The sequence below is a fragment of the Rattus rattus genome, chromosome 2 (assembly GCF_011064425.1).
Source record: "Rattus rattus isolate New Zealand chromosome 2, Rrattus_CSIRO_v1, whole genome shotgun sequence".
NCBI classification, from domain to species: Eukaryota; Metazoa; Chordata; class Mammalia; order Rodentia; family Muridae; genus Rattus; species Rattus rattus.
Window position 1 is genome coordinate 157,115,846 of NC_046155.1, and position 17,452 is coordinate 157,133,297.

At 44.2% G+C, this 17,452-nt stretch overlaps 1 pseudogene; it reads right to left on the reverse strand.

Annotated features, from left to right (window-relative positions):
- Nucleotides 1-6,689: 6,689 nt before the first annotated feature.
- On the reverse strand, nucleotides 6,690-8,982 carry LOC116892241 (annotated as a pseudogene).
- Between the last annotated feature and the right edge of the window lie 8,470 nt (nucleotides 8,983-17,452).

Genomic DNA, 17,452 nt, shown 5'->3' on the forward strand with positions numbered 1-17,452 from the left:
CTTTTATTTACTGAGCAGAAAGATGAACTTACAATTACATAAAATGGTGGTGGCATAACAACAACCTCTCCTGGTGGTGGTTCAGTCTGTTGAAAATAGTGAAAGACATCGTTAGTTTTAGAGATCTTGGAATTGTTTAGAAAATAAAAATTGTGATAAACACTTTTATCAAAACATATACATCTAAACATTCCCTTCACTGTACTTTCTTATTAAGAAGTTGAAACATTTGAGCAGATGTCCTTTGCTCTTTGTGCCACATTAACTCTGTGTATCTCTTTCCAAGTCTGCTTGGATTGGAAATTGAGTTAATCAAATTTCCACTGTGTAAATATTTGATGATATTATATTAATTGTATTATGTCTTGAAAGGCCTTATACTTGCTGTCTATCTTGTCCTTTGTTGGGCCCTACCTTGGTGTTTCCCTTCCCCCTCGCTGAGCCTCTTAGCTTGCTATAGCAAGAAATTGTTTACACCTTTGGCAGCTGCTCTTAGCCCCTGATTTGGGGCTGGGATTTTCCATGGCACCCTTCTTCCCTACCAAGCCTTCCTGCTTGTTGTTGTTTAAGAAGTTGTTTATGCCCCTGATTGGGCCCGGAACTTTCCACCACACAGACTTTTCCTGTTTTCCTGGTTAGGGATTTTCACCTGCCTTGTTGTTTTCCATGGCTTTTGCCTCTGGTATATAAGGAGATGTCAGTAAAGCCTTGGTGGCACTCACTGAAAACGGGTGACCCGTGTTCATGTTTTCTTTCAATCCCGCAGACCTACGCCCGATATTCACACACTGGTGGCACAGGTGCTGACAGTCCTCTTAGATATAATATTAGAGCACATTCCTTTTCTCCATTTTTCTTTGAAATAAATATATAGTATTTGATATGATGTACTTTTGAGATTTCATTGAGAAACACATTTATGAAGCTTAAATACACAGATTGAAAATATTTCCTTAAGACTTCTAAAAAATGTCTTCAATTTTTATTTAGCAGTTAGGATAAATAATGAGAAAATTAAAGTATAACATGATCAGTAGTATGTACTTCATTAATTAGTCAAAACTATCATGTTCAGATTTAGGTTAGCAGTGTTATATGTATTAAAGAAGTAAGAACCTAATGGTAGACAACTTTGACCTGTGAAGCTTTAATGTAACAAGTTTAAAGCAGTCAGACTCACCATGACAAATTTATTCCTGAGTATTAAGGAAGGATCATGCTCTAAAGAAGAAGAAAAAGTTAGTTTTGTAGCATAGTACATTCTAAAATCATTAGGAGAAAGATCTTAGGGATTATGTTCTATCACCTAGTCCCTATCTTCTCATTCATTCACAGCAGAAAGTGTAACTACAGAAAATAAAACTTAGTTGTTCAATGGTTATTGTCACGGGATCTTTTACATTGTGAAATGAAGTGCAATTTTTATGTTTATAAATTGTTAGGTTGAAGAAAAGTTGTTTTTGCTGCTAACTGGTTTAGAATGATATGTTAAAAAATGTGAACTGGAATACATGTTTCTGTCCTTAGGATGATTTATCCCAGCTCCATGAACAAAAGTTTAGTGAAAATGTCCCTTATGATTCTTGAAGATATTATGTAGCATATTCAAAATTACAGTTACTTTCAAAGATTAGCCTTTAGGAAGAATTATTATGTAGGTTGATAAGAAATCCTTTACACAGTTTAGTTTTACCCTGAGAAGACTGAACTTAGATATCTCCTCAGGGTTATGGGTGGGACTATGAGTAATAAATGAGGGTTGAAGGGATATTGAAACATGCCTCTCAAAAACACTATTTACACCCGCTTCTATTCCTTAGTTAGTTGTCTGCTACAGTTATATTAAAATTTCAAATAAATGCTTCTTAAAATATCACACAAGCTTTCAGAAGAAAATAATACTTTAGCATCATATGAACTGTTTTCACACAAATGGGTATCTGACCAACCATGAGCTCCAGGTGAAGGCTGGACACACATGCTTTATATTTATGCTTCTACATGTCTTCCAGTGCTTAACTAAGTAATTTGCTTGCCATGATTTTAACTTTATTGGTCATTGTCATCTTTCAAGCTCTAGTTCATTACCCTAGGAATTGTATGAAATTTTCCTTGCAGACTTTTTTTTTACAGGTTCTGAGATAATATTTATTGTAAAATAAACCCCATGTTTTCCTTTCCCAGCCTCCACTTCTGGAATGACAACCCTGAGACTAATTATTTATTAATAAATGCCTTGACCATAGCTTTGACTCATTCCCTGACTATCTTGTAATGTATTTAATCCATTCAAACTATTTTATCTTCTTCTTGGTTAGTTACCTCTCCTTCAGTCCCAGTCTTATTCTTCCTTCTCATCTCCTCAGCATCTTCCCCAGCATCTTGCTCAAATTTCCCCTTATTCTTTCCTGAGTTCAGTTCCTTACTGGTTTACCTCCACCTCCCCTGAGTTCCCAGGCGAGTCTCCCCTTGCAGACTTTTTGTACTCTGAATTTCTCCTTTTCCCAGATTTCAAGACAATTTGAAATGATCAGTATTTCAGGCTATGTATACTCCCTTTTCCATTGTTAAGCAGCACTTGTCAATTTGCCCAGAGGCCTGCAGTGTCTGGCTTTAGGGCAACAGAAATGAAGATGGGTAAATCGGCTTTTAGCCTCAGAGTAATTTAGAGTCAAGACAGGCAAACGGTTATTACAGAGCATGACCTTAATCTCTCAGAAGACCAAGTCTTACTTCTTCAGACATTCTTTGCCCTCAGCTACCTTCAAGAGAGAACCAGATCTCTGGGCCTGGTTAAGAGTACTGACTGTTCTTCCAGAGGTCCTGAGTTCAATTCCCAGCATCCACATGGTGTTTCACAACCATCTGTAATGGGATCTGATGCCTTTTTCTTAGTCTGAAGAGAGTGATAGTGTACTCACAAAAATAAATGAATAAATGAATGAATAAACAAACAAACAAATAAGAACCAGAGCTCCAGAGCTTGTTTCTGGTAGGATAATATACAGGTTTGTCTCTATTCAAATGAATTATTAAAAAAACCCAGTAGTAGTTTTGTATTTCATGACTTATAATTTGCTGATCCTAAATTCTAGCCAAGTAGCTTTTCTTTGGGAACATTTGGCCATATGCTAGTTTAGCATGTTTTTATGGATGTCTACGTTAGTGTTTCTCACTTCAGATGAAGCTTTTGAAATCACACACACACACACACACACACACACACACAGACACACACACACAGACACACACTTAATGTTGGTTTCATTTCAGGACCTGTTTTATAATCTGTTATCTAATATAAAATGGAATTTATATGTCTTATAGGCAAGAGCCTTTATTTCATTAATTTTTCAATGCTAAAATTAGCCCACCCACATGGTGAAGGCAACACATTGTGTCATGATCCTGGTTGCCAGCATTCCAGTATTCTATCACTGAAATAATGACATTGTGATGCAATGGATGGTCATTTAAAAATATTCATATAATCATTTCTATGTCTTCAAATATCCAGTTCTCTGTGATTTCTCATAGATCTCACGAAAATAGTATGTAAATATTTTTACTACTATGAAACATGATATGAACATAAGGTCAACAAACACAAACTTAGAGACACACCAGTTGTGTATGTGTTCCCAGAAGAAAGAAAGGTTGAATCAGTTATAGTGAATAATGGCATTGGAATAATTACTTAGTGCAAAGACTTGTCTACCATATACTAGCCATCTTGTCCAGGCTGGCCAAATCTCATTAAAAGTGGAGAGACAACAATTTATCTGGGTAGCTCTTCAATACGTTTCTTTAAATAATGCCATATTCAAAAGACTAACTGTATAGTTCTATATCAAACACAGGATAATAAAGCAACTTAGAATTAATAATGACAAATGAAACATAAATTGTAAAGGCTATTTTTTGAACAAAGTTTTAATTCTATTAAAATAAGTATTAAATTTAACTTTTGTGTTAGTTTTCCCTACATGTATAGTATAGAGCTTTAAGAACAATCAGGCTTCTTAGTAATAAAATCATGAATTTTTCAGCCTTTATCATGAGTAGTGATTAGCTGAGTCTAGACCCAGGGTAAGGGTGATTTTACCATCCTTTATCCTCTATCTTCTAATGGCTTGTTTGATAGATAAATAACTTACTGTTAGACATGATGAGCCTGGGTTCAACAGCTGGGATGAACACAACCGAGGTCATTGCTTCAAGTGGCAGAACTACTGTATGGAAATAGCTGGGTCAAGCAGACTCTAGACCTATTGTTTGGAAAGCAGCACATGAGCTATAAGACCAGGCTGTGTTCTACTGGAACCTGTTTAACAGGTACAGTTCGAGGGATTTGAAAGAAGTAAATTGGGTAACAGATCATCAAAATGGAGGAAGTCACAGTCTAGGATCTCATTGCAAGGGAGTTTATTTCAAAGTACCCAAAAGTTTTAAATAAATTTAAAGTCCAAGGCATAAAACCAAAAAATTATCTAGAGAAGACTTTCCCTTCCAGTTAACATTTTGACCATTTTCTGATATGTGTGAAAAACTGCTTGCTTTCAAATCGAGGATTGCTTTTTAACATCAATTATTGTTGATTAATTTGCATGTTTTGGTTTTGAAATATTAAATTATTTTTTATAATTAAAATGGTGGGTCACTGTAAATAATCTGGAGCAATCCTAGTGGCCTGAGGTCAATATCTTAAACTGAAAGGTGGAAAGAGAGACACAATTAGTAGTTAAATGAAATGTGTTCACATTATATAAGGTTCATGCCAAAGAAAATACACGAGTAATATATATATAATTATAATTATAATAAATATTAGTGATTTAGAAGATAAATTAGTAAATGCAAGGATTATAAGGATTTCCCATGTGTTGCTCTGTAAGGGTCCATTGTTCACAGAAGAATGACCTCCCAGACTCAAAACATATGAGAAAGCAGAGTGTTTTATTCTGCAGAAGTCCAGCATGCAGGAGGTCTCACATTCCAAGATGGAGACAGTCAATTGAGCTCGAATGCCTGATTTATAGCACATTAGGGGAATTTCTGGGTAGGTGACCTTTATTTTGTTCTATCATTAGAGACATTCCAGAACCATTATGGGGCAGGGCAGTGATGGGGGTTGGAAACTGTTGTTGGGGATGTCTGGAAACTGTTGCTGACCCATTGCCCTTGCTTCAGGATAGGTGGCTGGGCAGCTTCTGATGGCAGGGCAGTTTCTGACTAGCTGCCTGAAGTCTGCATTTTTTTCCTAGTGACTGAATTGCCCATATCTGAGGCCTAGTCTCTTTGACTGCCAATTTGAAGCCTGTCATTGAGTCAGCCTGTCTCAGATCTTCTTAAGAGATAGTTAAGGATTTATTATGGAAGCTTAGACATAATAAATTAATATGGTGAAAGAAATCTGGGCAAGAGCCATTCCTGTACATGTTCTGCTTAGATATTCAATTCTCAGACCATTCAATTAAGGTTATAGTTCAAGACGAGTAATTGAAGAGACAAAAAGCCTCAGGATAGATTCAATCTTGTCCTCTAAACTCAATTCTAAACTGCTGTCCCTGGGAATCTTTGGGAAATCTTGGGGAAAACTGCTGTCTCCTGTCCTTGAAGAAAGCAGAAGACTCCTAACTCCTGTCCTGGGAGGAAGCAGAAGGATGCTGTGTCCTGTCCTTGGAGTGATACAGCCCCACCCTTGAGCTCTGGGAAAGAGATCACTGAGCATTCCCAGCCATCGAAAAATAGACATAACAACTGTGGCCAGCTTGCAACAACAGAAAAACTGGTCGTGATAATGGGATGAGTTAATAATTCCCAGGTGAAACATGCCCTTTTCAGATGTGTGTTTTTCTTTTTTTTTTTTTTTTTTTTTTTGACTTTGTCCTGTTTTTGGGGGTGCTATTGTAGGCAGGACACAGTAAGGTCAGGATTCCCTGACACCACCACCCCAGCTAACTACCTCGTGTAAATATATATCTAAAAGTCAGTCAGTAAAAAGGAAGACATGTCAGCCGGCCTTGGACGTTTAGGGGCTTCAGCTTAGAGAAGAGGTAGGTTCCTGTCCTTGCCAGGAAGCCAAGGTTCTGGAGCAGTGTTGGGGCACAGGGGCAGGGTGCTTTCTATCTACCCCACCCTAGAGGTCTAGAGTCTTTGGTTAGAACCAGGTAGCAGGGCCAAGAGCCCCACCCACTTGTGCTTCTGGAAACCCCATTCTGTGTGTGAGTCAGGGCACTTACACAGTGAGGGCAAGGCTGACTTTTCCCAAGGAGAAGCCTCCTCCCTCAGAAACTCCCTTCCTGTCACTGGACTTTGCTAAGACAAGAGCCCAGTGTGTGGGGACAGGAGGAGGAGGTGCTGAGGCTGGAGCCAGTGCTGGCCCAGTGGATATGGCTGCGTTCTGGGTCTGAGTAGCTCAAAGTCCACAAAGGAACAGAGAGGAATCTTCTGTCCTGGCAAGGAGGGCAAGCTGGCCCCACAGGAACATTGGGCCTTGGGCAGCCTCGAAAATCCCAGGAGGCCACACCCTCCCCTCTCTGCACTGGGATGGGGCTGTCGCTGGCCCAGGTGGACAAGTAGCTCCTGTAGTCTTCACAAATGATGCCTGGTCCTCTGGGGAACAAAGCCAACCTGTCGGCTCTAGGCTCAGAGCCGACTCAGGGAAATGTTCATTCTTCCAACTCCCTTAGATGCTTTCCTAGCTGATCAGGATTCCCCATTCACATTCTGCTAACTCAATGCCTCCACCTGTCTTGTTTCCCATAACCTAAGGGAGCCCAGTGCTGCCAGAGACCCTCGAGCTCCTCAGACCATACTGGTCTGGTGACACCTTGAGGCACCTTATCTTCCATCAGCAGCCTCAGGCCAGACAACACCTTCCAGCCAGACACTCGCTATCCTCCCAAGTGAGCCTAGCAGCGGCAGATGACGTCAGCTCTGGGCCAGGCCCTGAAAGAGGCAGATCAAATTGTCCAAACCCCAGAGGTAGCCATCTTCACGGTTGCCCTCAGCCCAAGGCAGCCTGTGACTGAGCATCTGGTGGTCAGGCAGGGCCACTGTCTTGCCGAAGTCAATCATCCAAACCTTGGCCAGGCCGGTGTGGTCATGCACAAAGAGCAGGGAACTGCCCACTACCTCGTGGGTCTTGAAGAAGGGAGACTTCTCCAGAGTGTCTCGAAGGTCCTCCAGTCGCGCCACGTACTTTCTTAGGATTCCAACGTCCCCATTCACAAAGTCTTCCAACACCTTTGTCACCTGCTCCAGAGCCTGTGTCTTCTTGAAGTTGGTGTTGCAGGTCCCATCGGCCTTCTTGATGCCTTCAATCCGGAAGCCCAGGGTGGACGTTGAACTCAGGGTCTCCCTCCACTGCATGTATCGGGGCTTAGTGACCGCACCCTGAGCGTGCTCCTCTGGGGTGGGAGCGCCTGGGTCCACTGCCACCATCTTCTCATACATATCTTTCCGGGGTTTGGGTCGTTCCCGGGCCTTCACCAGCTCCTCTTCCAGGTATGTCCTGCTGCCCATCTTGCAGTCCATGATAGAGGGGCCCTCGAAGTCGGCCAGGAGGTCTTCCATCTGGTTGAAGGCCTGGCCATCCCGCTGCACCGTGCCATAATAAGTGGGCACGAAAGGCCGCAGGGGGTCTCCCATCAGCAGCTCCAGGCTGCGCTGCTCACATTGGCAGAAACGTTTCAGAATCCGGCCATCCTCACCAGCCTGGAAGTTCCCAGCATGTCCGGAAAGCTGGACCCAGGGGTAGTAGTGCTTATGGAAGGAGACCACGAAAGGCGAGTACTTCAGAACTGTCTTCAGCTTCTTCCAGGGCTTGCTTCCAGATCTGTCCTCAGGATCGCTGGTACCTCCGCCCCCAGCCACCAAGTCATCCTCAGATTCATCAAAAGAGGAGGCAGAAGAGAAGCCGCCAGTGCCCCCCTCAATCCGGGTTTGGGGTCCCAACGGCTGGGCCCCAGGCTCAGGAGACTCTGAGGTGATGATAAGGCGGGGCACAGGACACAGGGAGCTGCACTCCAGGTGGGAGCACAGGTTAGTCACCAAGTCTCTGGGCTCTGGTTCCATTAATGGATCATCTCCATTGGACTTCTCCAAAACGCTATTAGCCCAGGGACCATCATGTGCCAGGTTGAATCAAAGTACCGTCAGTGTCCTGTGCTGAAAAACCATCGTTTGCAGGCTGTCTGCAGGCTGTCTGAGTACTAGGTCCTATGAGGGAGCCATCAGTTTGGGACTCTATCCAGAAGCCGTCGGTGTCATGTGGTGTCCTGGAACCATCTGCGCACAATTCTTTGCAGGAGGTACCAGCACTTGGTTCTGGAGAGGGGCAGGCTGGGTGATTTTGGAGTTTGGACATGTCTTGGTGGGTCCGGAGGTGATCACCCAGGGCTTGTCCCTCTCTGGTAGAGTCTCAGCCGGATCTGTCAGTTCGGTCCAGGATTCATCAAACCCTGGTTGGGTACAGAGGCTGGCTCTCTTTGGCCGAGCCTGGAGGTCAGTCTGTGAAGATCAGTTGAAAGCCATCTGTCCAGGAACTGCCATCTCCATCTCAGCCAGGGGCTGCTCAGTTTTGGATGTGTCTGGAGGTTGGACCCCGTCAGCTCCTTATTTTGGCTGGACTTCTCCGACCCAACTCCTAGGCCAACTCCTCGTGTTCGTCTCCACAGGGTTCTGCCTGTGGACTGTCAGACCGTCGACACGGCGCAGCCAAAGGAGGTCCCTCCGCCTCAGAGTGCAGGCTGAACCCCTCGATCCAGGCCGGGACCGCCCCCCTCTGGCCGTCCCGAAGCCACCTGCTCCCGGCCCAGGGCGCTGCAATCCCGGCTGTCGCCGCCGCCCACCTCGCAGCGCCTCCAGCCCCATGCGGGCCTCGGCAGGCAGTGCGCTAGCCTCCGCCTCGCTCAGGCTCCCCCGGCACGGGCAGCGCCTCATACCCGCTCCCTCCGCTCGGGCTCCGGCCCGTCCGGCCCCTCCTTCCCCTTTAAATCCTACGAGGGGTGTGGCTGGGGAGCCCCGTTTTCTTCTTTTTTGAACAAACACTATCAGTTTGAAGGTTAGCATTCCTTACCCCATTTACCCAATCATGCAATGCCAAGGCTTGAAAGCCCCAGTTTATGCATTTTCGCTATGTAAATCTTAAGCCCCTAGACCCGTGTGTCACATTCCTAATTTGGTGCACAGGGAGGATTGTGGCCTGAGTCCTAACTCGAATAAAAGACTTTCTTGTGCTTGCATTGGAGTTGTGGTCCATGGTTGTCTCTCTTGTGAACTGAGCATAATATTTTAGTTGCTTGTCCAGCATCTCCTATCCGGAGACACTAGAGTCAGTAGGTGAGTGTTTAGTATTTCTGTGTCTGTCTTTGTTCTTACTTTTATTTTGAGGAATGCCTCACAGTAGAAGTGGCAAGGAGTGGCTAAGAGCAGATACTCGGGAGGGTTACTGCTGTGGGATTCAGGAAGACGTTCGTGATCCTACAGAGGATGAAACAGTCACCTGTCTTGCGGAGACATTTTTGGTAGAGGAAGAAGAGCCTCACAGTCGGTGCAGCTTTCAGTTTCCGAGGCTGGAGTCTGTGAGTCTGAGGTTTTGGATTCAGTTCTGTTTCTGAGGTGAGAGTCTGTCAGTCGACTTTGTTTGTCTATGGTGTTCTTTGTGGTATTTGGTTTCTATCTATATCAAACTTTGATGGATGCTATGGGGTAGACTGACTCTCACCCTCTCAATATCGTTTTAGCTCATTTTAAGGAAATCAGGGCCAGAGTTCTCAACCTCTCTATAAATGTGAAGAAAGGAAAGATGACCACTTACTGCAGCTCAGAGAGGCTGACCTTCAATATTGGCTCGCCTTGGGAAAGGTCCTTCCTTCTCCCCACAGTGTTATCAGTAGAAGACAAAGTGTTTTAAAAGGCTCACAGGCACCCCAATAAAGTCCTCTCTATAGAGGTTTGGAAGGATTTGCTTAAAGCCCCACTTAAGTCCTTTATCTTTCACCTTGCTAGTGTTTCCTCATCAACATGGAACTGGGAAGTTCCCAGAACTACTGCTCCTCTTTACTCTATCTTACAGGATAGCATGCCTGAGCACATTGTCTTTACCCCACTTACACTCTTCCACCAGTTGAGGATGCCCTGGGGCAGCCTTTGGTGCCATGTCTAGCACCACCCCCACCTCCAACTCTGGTGGTGTTGACTTCAGGAATAGAAGGGGGATCTGCACAGGGAATGAAAAGCAGGCATACTCCCTGAGGTGGTAAAGCTGGAGGCAGATTCCACTGTTTAACCCGTAAGGGTAACAGGACCAGTCAGTAAACAAGGGAATCATCTTCATTGGCCCTTTGCTGCAACCAAGCTTTATAATTGGAAGAGGGGAAAATGCACAATTCTCTGACAACCCTAGGGAGCTCATTGGTCTTAGAGACTATCCTTTTTACTCATCAGCCCATTTGGAACAATTGTAGGCAGCTTTTGCAGATTAGCTTCACCACTGAGGAAAAGGAGCACATCATTTTGGAGGCCTAAAAGAATGTTCTGGGAGCTAATGGTATTCCCCTCAGGAGATCTGGGTATAACTATAATACAGGTAAAGGTAGGGAGCATCTTTGAGTCTACTGCCAGACTTTGATGGCAGTTCTCAAGGCAACTGCTAGGCAGCCCACTAATTTTGCCAAGGTTTATGACATTAGATATGAGGCTAATGAATGCCTAGCAATATTTCTAGAGCAGTTCATGGACGCTTTCTGCTGTTATATGCACCTAGACCTTGAGGAGGCAGAAAATTCTAACACAGTGGTGCTGGCATTTATCAATCAGTCTGCACCAGACATTAGAAGGAAGTTACAGAAGTTAGAGTAGGAGAAAATTAATTGAGGGATGTAGCAGAAGTTGCAGAGAAGGTGTATCATAATAAAGAAAGTAAAGATGAAAAGAAGATATTGAATAGAGATTTGGCAAAAGTCCTTATGGCCAATAATACTCTGGAGCAGAGTATTATTGAGAGAGAAAGCACCAGCTGTGGTGTATCGCTGAAGGGAAGGAGCATAAAGGAGGCCATCAACCAGCATTAGATAAGAACTACTGCAAGGGGGAAGGGCACTGGGTTAAAGAGTCCAAAAGAGAAAGCCAAATGTTAAGACCATGATAATGGAGGAAGAAGAAGTTGAGGGAGTTGAGGTTTGGATCCCCTTCCTGAACCCAGGGTAACCCTTAGAGTGGAGGAGAAGCCTCTAGATTTCCTGGTGGATACTGGAGCTCAATATTCAGTGCACTTAAAGGCTGGAGGGCAGCTGTGTTCCAAGAAGTCCTGGGTCCAGGGGGGAACCAATATTCATGGACTACCAGAAGAACAGTGGACTTAGGAATGGGATGGGTTACCCATTTGTTCATAATCATTCCCAACTGTCCCTATCTCTTTCTATGGAGGGATCTTCTAGCAAAAATGAGAGCCCAAATTCATTTTTAAATCTGGGGAAGTCTGGTTAATGGATCAGAAAGCTAATCTGATCCAGGTATTGACTCTTAATTTGTCTTCTGGGGCTGACTATAGACTATACGAGTCGCCATCTGCCCTCAAACCAGACTTGGATGTGTGGTTGAAAGAATTTCCCCAAGAATGGGCAGAAACTGGAGGCATGGGTTTGGCAAAACATCAATCCGCTGTGTTTATAGAACCAAAACCAGGGGCAGACCCAGCATGAGACCATCAATATCCCAGGTCTCAAGAGGCACACAGGAGATCCCCCACCCCCCACCCCACAAATCCAAAAACTCTTGGCTTTGGGAGTCCTCAGGTCAAGTCAGTGAACACAGAATACTCCATTGTTGTTCGTGAAAAAGCCACATTCCAATGACTATTGCCCTGTCCAAGACCTATGGGAAGTTAATTGCAGGTTGATGGACATATGCCCTATGATGCCTAATCCTTATATTTTGTTGAGTTTGTTGCTGCCAGATTGGAAGTGGTATTCTGTTCTTGACCTAAAAGATGCTTTTTGTAGCCTACCCTTGTCCACTAGAAGCCAGGACTATTTTGCGTTTGAATGGTGTGATCCCAAAAGAGGAATTAATGGGCACTCACCTGGACCTACCTGCACCAAGGCTATAAGAATTCACCCATCATGTTTGATGAAGATTTGCATGAGGTCTTGGGCGAATATTGGGCTACCAACCCAGACATAAACATTCTTCAGTATGTAGATGATCTCTTGGTTGCAGCAGAAACTAAAGAGAGTTGCCAGACAGAGACTCAAAATCTCCTACAGGCTCTGGGAGACATGGGATATTGGATATCTGCTAAAAAAGCACAGCCCTGTAAGACCAAAGTCACAGATCTCAGTTGTACTCTGAAAGAAGACTAGCAATGGCTTTCCATGTCAAGGAAAGAGACTGTCATCAACATCCTTACCCCACAGAGTCACAACAGGTGAGAGAGTTCTTGGGGTCCATGGCCTTTTGTAGATTATGGATTCCTGGCTTTGCTGAAATAGCTAAACCTTTTTTGTTTAGCCACCAAGGAAGCCAAGGACTTTGGTTGGGCTCAGGAACACCAAAGGGATGTTGAGAAAATGAAACATTCCCTACTGTTGGCTCCTGTTTTGGGCTACCAAACATTACTAAGCCATCCCATCTGTATGTTGGTTGAACACAAAGGAAAAGCCAAAGGGGTCTTGACCCAAACTCTAGGGGCAGGGAAATGGTCAGTGTCTTATTTGTTAAAGGAATTAGATCTAGTGGCAGTGGAATAGCCACCTTCCCTGTGTATCATTGTGGCTATGGCATTACTGGTTAAGGATGCAGATAAAGTAACCTTGGAACAGAATTTAGTCATAACTATCCCCATGCAATTGAAGGAGTACTCAAAAAGTTACTTGATTGGTGGCTCAGTAATGCTTGAAGGACTCATTAGCAGACCCTGATGATTAACCTGGCCAGGTTACCTTCCTGCCACCTGTCTCTCATTGAACCATGCAACTCTTCTCTCTGACCCTGATTTGGATCATTTGCTCCACCAATTCTGTAAAAATTCGGTTCAGGTATACAGTACCCAACAGGAATTCAAGGACTCCCCTTTGCTTTTGCTCATAACACTTCTAGACATCTAGGCTCTAGACTGTGAGGTAAGAGACTGGGAACCTACTGGGAAGTTGATTTTACAGAAATCAGAGAAATATGATTACAAGTACTTGCTGGTGTTTGTGGTTACATTCTCCGGATGGCAGAGGCATTCCCAAGGAAGGCAGAAACTGCAAAAGTAGTGACTAAGAAGTTGCTGAAGGATATCTTACTTAGGTATGGATTCCCTCATATGATAGGAGCAGATAATGGCCCAGCATTTGTGGTAACCAGGTAAACCACGATGTAGCAAGATTTATTGGGGCAGATTGGAAGTAACATTGTGCTTATTGACCTCAAAGTTCAGGACATGTAGAAAGCATGAAAGAACAGTAAGAGAATCCTTAATTAGATTGACCTTGGAGATTGGCAGAGACTGGGTTGCTGCTTCTAATTTTCCCTATTGGATGGGATTTTGTTGAGATTTTGTTGGATGCCCCTGCCACCATTTTACCCAACAAGCAGTCAGCAACTGTTGCAGAATTGGAAGATGTTGATTTAATAACTAGAGTCAGAGCAACCCAGTGGATTCATTAGTATGTTTGGCCTAAAATACGTGCCCTTTATGAAGCAGGGCCAGTTCTGGAACCACACGAGTTTCAACTAGGAGACTGGATCTATGTGAAGAGATTTCTCTGGGATGTGGTGGAGCCCAGGTAGAAAGGACCTTTCATGGTCCTGCTAACCATGTCAACTGGCATTAAAGTGGAAGGGATTGCTGCTTGGGTGCACTATACTCATGTCAGATCAGCTGATCCACTCTCCTCTGACGAAGATCACCAGACTCCAGCATCACCATAATGGTAAGTAACTTTATTCTTTTTTTTTTTTTTTTTTTTTTTTTTTTTTTTTTTTTTTCGGGCTGGGACCAACCCAGGGCCATCCACTGAGCTAAATGGTAAGTAACTTTAAAAAGTAAAAGAGTGGGTTCAGGCTTTCTGGTGAGAAAGGGCAAGAAGGAAGAATAATGAGTATTCTCAGAGCCGAGAGAGAAAGAGAGAGAGAGAGAGACAGAGACAGAGAGACAGAGACAGACAGAGACAGAGACACAGAGAGAGGAGGTTTAAGACACTCTTTAATAAGAAAAAGTGAAGAATCAACAGAATGGTGGCAACACTTTCATCCAAGCCCACCAGTTTACGACTTCTTAGCATGCTTGCATTGTTAATAATCAGAAACATTCCTCAAGTTAGTCATTACCAATGGAAGGAACCCATTTGAGTACTACAACAGATTAATTCCTAAAGATCCAGCACTGTTGTAGCTGCTAACAGAAGTTATCATCTGGCCTGTTCTTATAAGATTCATTAGGTTACACCCCTTCCATTCACAAACATCAACCACACACACATCCAGCAAAATAATTAGTTAAAAATGGAGGGGTGGGGGAGAAATGGCCTCACAGAAGTGTGGACAATACTGAAAGCTTAGGGGAGACCACCACTTCTGCTCACATTCCTAGCTCAAGAGGAACTGCCGAGAGAACTCAGGACCAGTAACCTCGCAACAGTCAGGGAGAGGATCCTTCTGGTCTCCACCTGCACTCAGAGATGAAAGGCAATCTCCAGGAGTTCTGACTCTCCTGAGAGCAGAGGTAAGACTACCACTTCTGCTCTGAGGGACCTGGCTGGAGCCGTCAGGACACAGGAACCCAGGTGCAGTTTGGTACAGGATTGTTCCTGTTTATGCCTGAACCCAGAGCAGACCCTGTGACACAGCTCTTTATATCCAGATCCCACTGGGAGAAAGCCAGTCTCTAGGAGTGCTGACACACAGGCTTAAAGGAGGGTCAAGCCACTGTGAAAAACAGCAAGACCTGCTAATATCAGAGACAACCAGATGGTGAGAGGTAAGCTCAGAAAATAAAGCAACAGAAACCAAGACTACTTGGCATTACGAGAGCCCAGCTTTCCCACCAAAGCAAATACTGGATATCCAAACACACAAGAAAAGCAAAATCTGAATTTGAATTCATATCTCATAAAGATGATAGAGGGCTTTAAGAAGGACATATATAACTCCCTTAAAGAAATACAGAACAGGTGGGTGACAGGGACAACCAGGTGGCTAAGCCTCCTGGACGGTGTTCGGTGGCAGCAGGAGACTATGCCCTGGGTATGAACTGACCCAGTCAAACAGCTCCCTGCACCCAAAGCCCATGGGAGAGACAGCTAGACCTTTAGAGGGGCAGACATGCCTGGGAAACCAGAGGAGACTACTCTCTGCCCACATTTCTGACTCTAGGAAAACTCCTAGTGCCATCTGGGCACTCTGTACACAGGGATCCAGGAGAAGTAGGGGCAGGTCCTTCTGGTTCCTACCCACAGGGACAGCTGAAAGCCAATGGACAGGAACAACTACACACCTGAGAGCAGAACACTCTGTTCCCATAACTGGCTGAAAGAAAACAGGAAAACAGGTCTACAGCACTCCTGACACACAGGCTTATAGGACAGTCTAGCCATTGTCAGAAATAGCAGAACAAAGTAACACTACAGATAATCTGATGGCGAGAGGCAAGCGCAGGAACCCAAGCAACAGAAACCAAGACTACATGGCATTATCAGAGCACAATTCTCCCACCAAAGCAAACACTGAATATCCAATCACACCAGAAAGCAAGATCTAGATCTAAAATCACATTTTATCATGATGATGGAGGACTTTAAGAAGGTCATAAATAACTCCCTTAAGGAAATACAGGACAACACAAGTAAACAACCAGAAGCCTTAAAGAAGAAACAAAAAACCCCTTAAAGAACTACTGGAAAAAAGCAACAAAACAAGAGAAGGAAATGAACACTCCACCTAGGAGTTAAATATGGAAATAGAAACAATAAAGAAAACACAAAGGGAGACATCCCTGGAGATATAAAACCTAGGGAGGAGATCAGGAGCATCACCAACAGAATATAAGAGATAGAAGAGAGAAACTCGACTTAAGCGGCAGGTCCCCTGTGCTCCAGATGCCACCAGGACCTAAAGGGACTGGATCAACAGTTCTCTGCACTCAAATTACATAGGAGGGAGAGCTAAACCTTCAGAGGGGCAGACACACCTGGGAAGCCAGAGGAGACTATACTCTGCCCACATTTCTGACTCCAGAAGAAAACACCTAAGGCCATCTGGGACCCCGGTGCATGGGGGCTCCAAGAAAAGGCAGTGCAGGCCCTACTGGTGGCCGCACTCAGGAAGAGCTCAAAAGCAGCTCCCCAGGAGCAAACTTGAGCCTCAGGAACAAAGGTAAGACCAACTTTTCTGCTCCAACCGACCTGCCTGGTGGTCTCAGGACACACAGAGGCAAAATTCTTCTGGGACCTGACACTTCCGGTTTTTTTTTTTTTTATTATTATTATTATTAAATTGAGTATTTCTTATTTACATTTCGAGTGTTATTCCCTTTCCAGGTTTCCAGGCAAACATCCCCCTAATCCCTCCCCCTCCCCTTCTTTATGGGTGTTCCCCTCCCCACCCTCCCCCCATTGCCGCCCTCCCCCCAACAATCACTTTCACTGGGGGTTCAGTCTTAGCAGGACCAAGGGCTTCCCCTTCCACTGGTGATCTTACTAGAATATTCATTGCTACCTATGAGGTCAGAGTCCAGGGTCAGTCCATGTATAGTCTTTAGGTAGTGGCTTAGTCCCTGGAAGCTCTGGTTGCTTGGCATTGTTGTTCATAAGGGGTCTCGAGCTCCTTCAAGCTCTTCGAGTTCTTTCTCTGATTCCTTCAACGGGGGTTCCGTTCTCAGTTCAGTGGTTTTGCTGCTGGCATTCGCCTCTGTATTTGCTGTATTCTGGCTGTGTCTCTCAGGAGCGATCTACATCCGGCTCCTGTCGGCCTGCACTTCTTCGTTTCATCCATCTTGTCTAATTGGATGGCTGTATATGTATGGGCCACATGTGGGGCAGGCTCTGAATGGGTGTTCCTTCTGTGTCTGTTTTAATCTTTGCCTCTCTATTCCCTGCCAAGGGTATTCTTGTTCCCCTTTTAAAGAAGGAATGAAGCATTCACATTTTGATCATCTGTCTTGAGTTTCATTTGTTCTAGGCATCTAGGGTAATTAAAGCATTTGGGCTAATAGCCACTTATCAATGAGTGCATACCATGTGTGTTTTTCTGTCATTGGGTTACCTCACTCAGGATGATATTTACCAGTTCCAACCATTTGCCTACGAATTTCATAAAGTCATTGTTTTTGATAGCTGAATAATATTCCATTGTGTAGATGTACCACATTTTCTGTATCCATTCCTCTGTTGAAGGGCATCTGGGTTCTTTCCAGCTTCTGGCTATTATAAACAAGGCTACAGTGAACATAGTGGAGCACCTG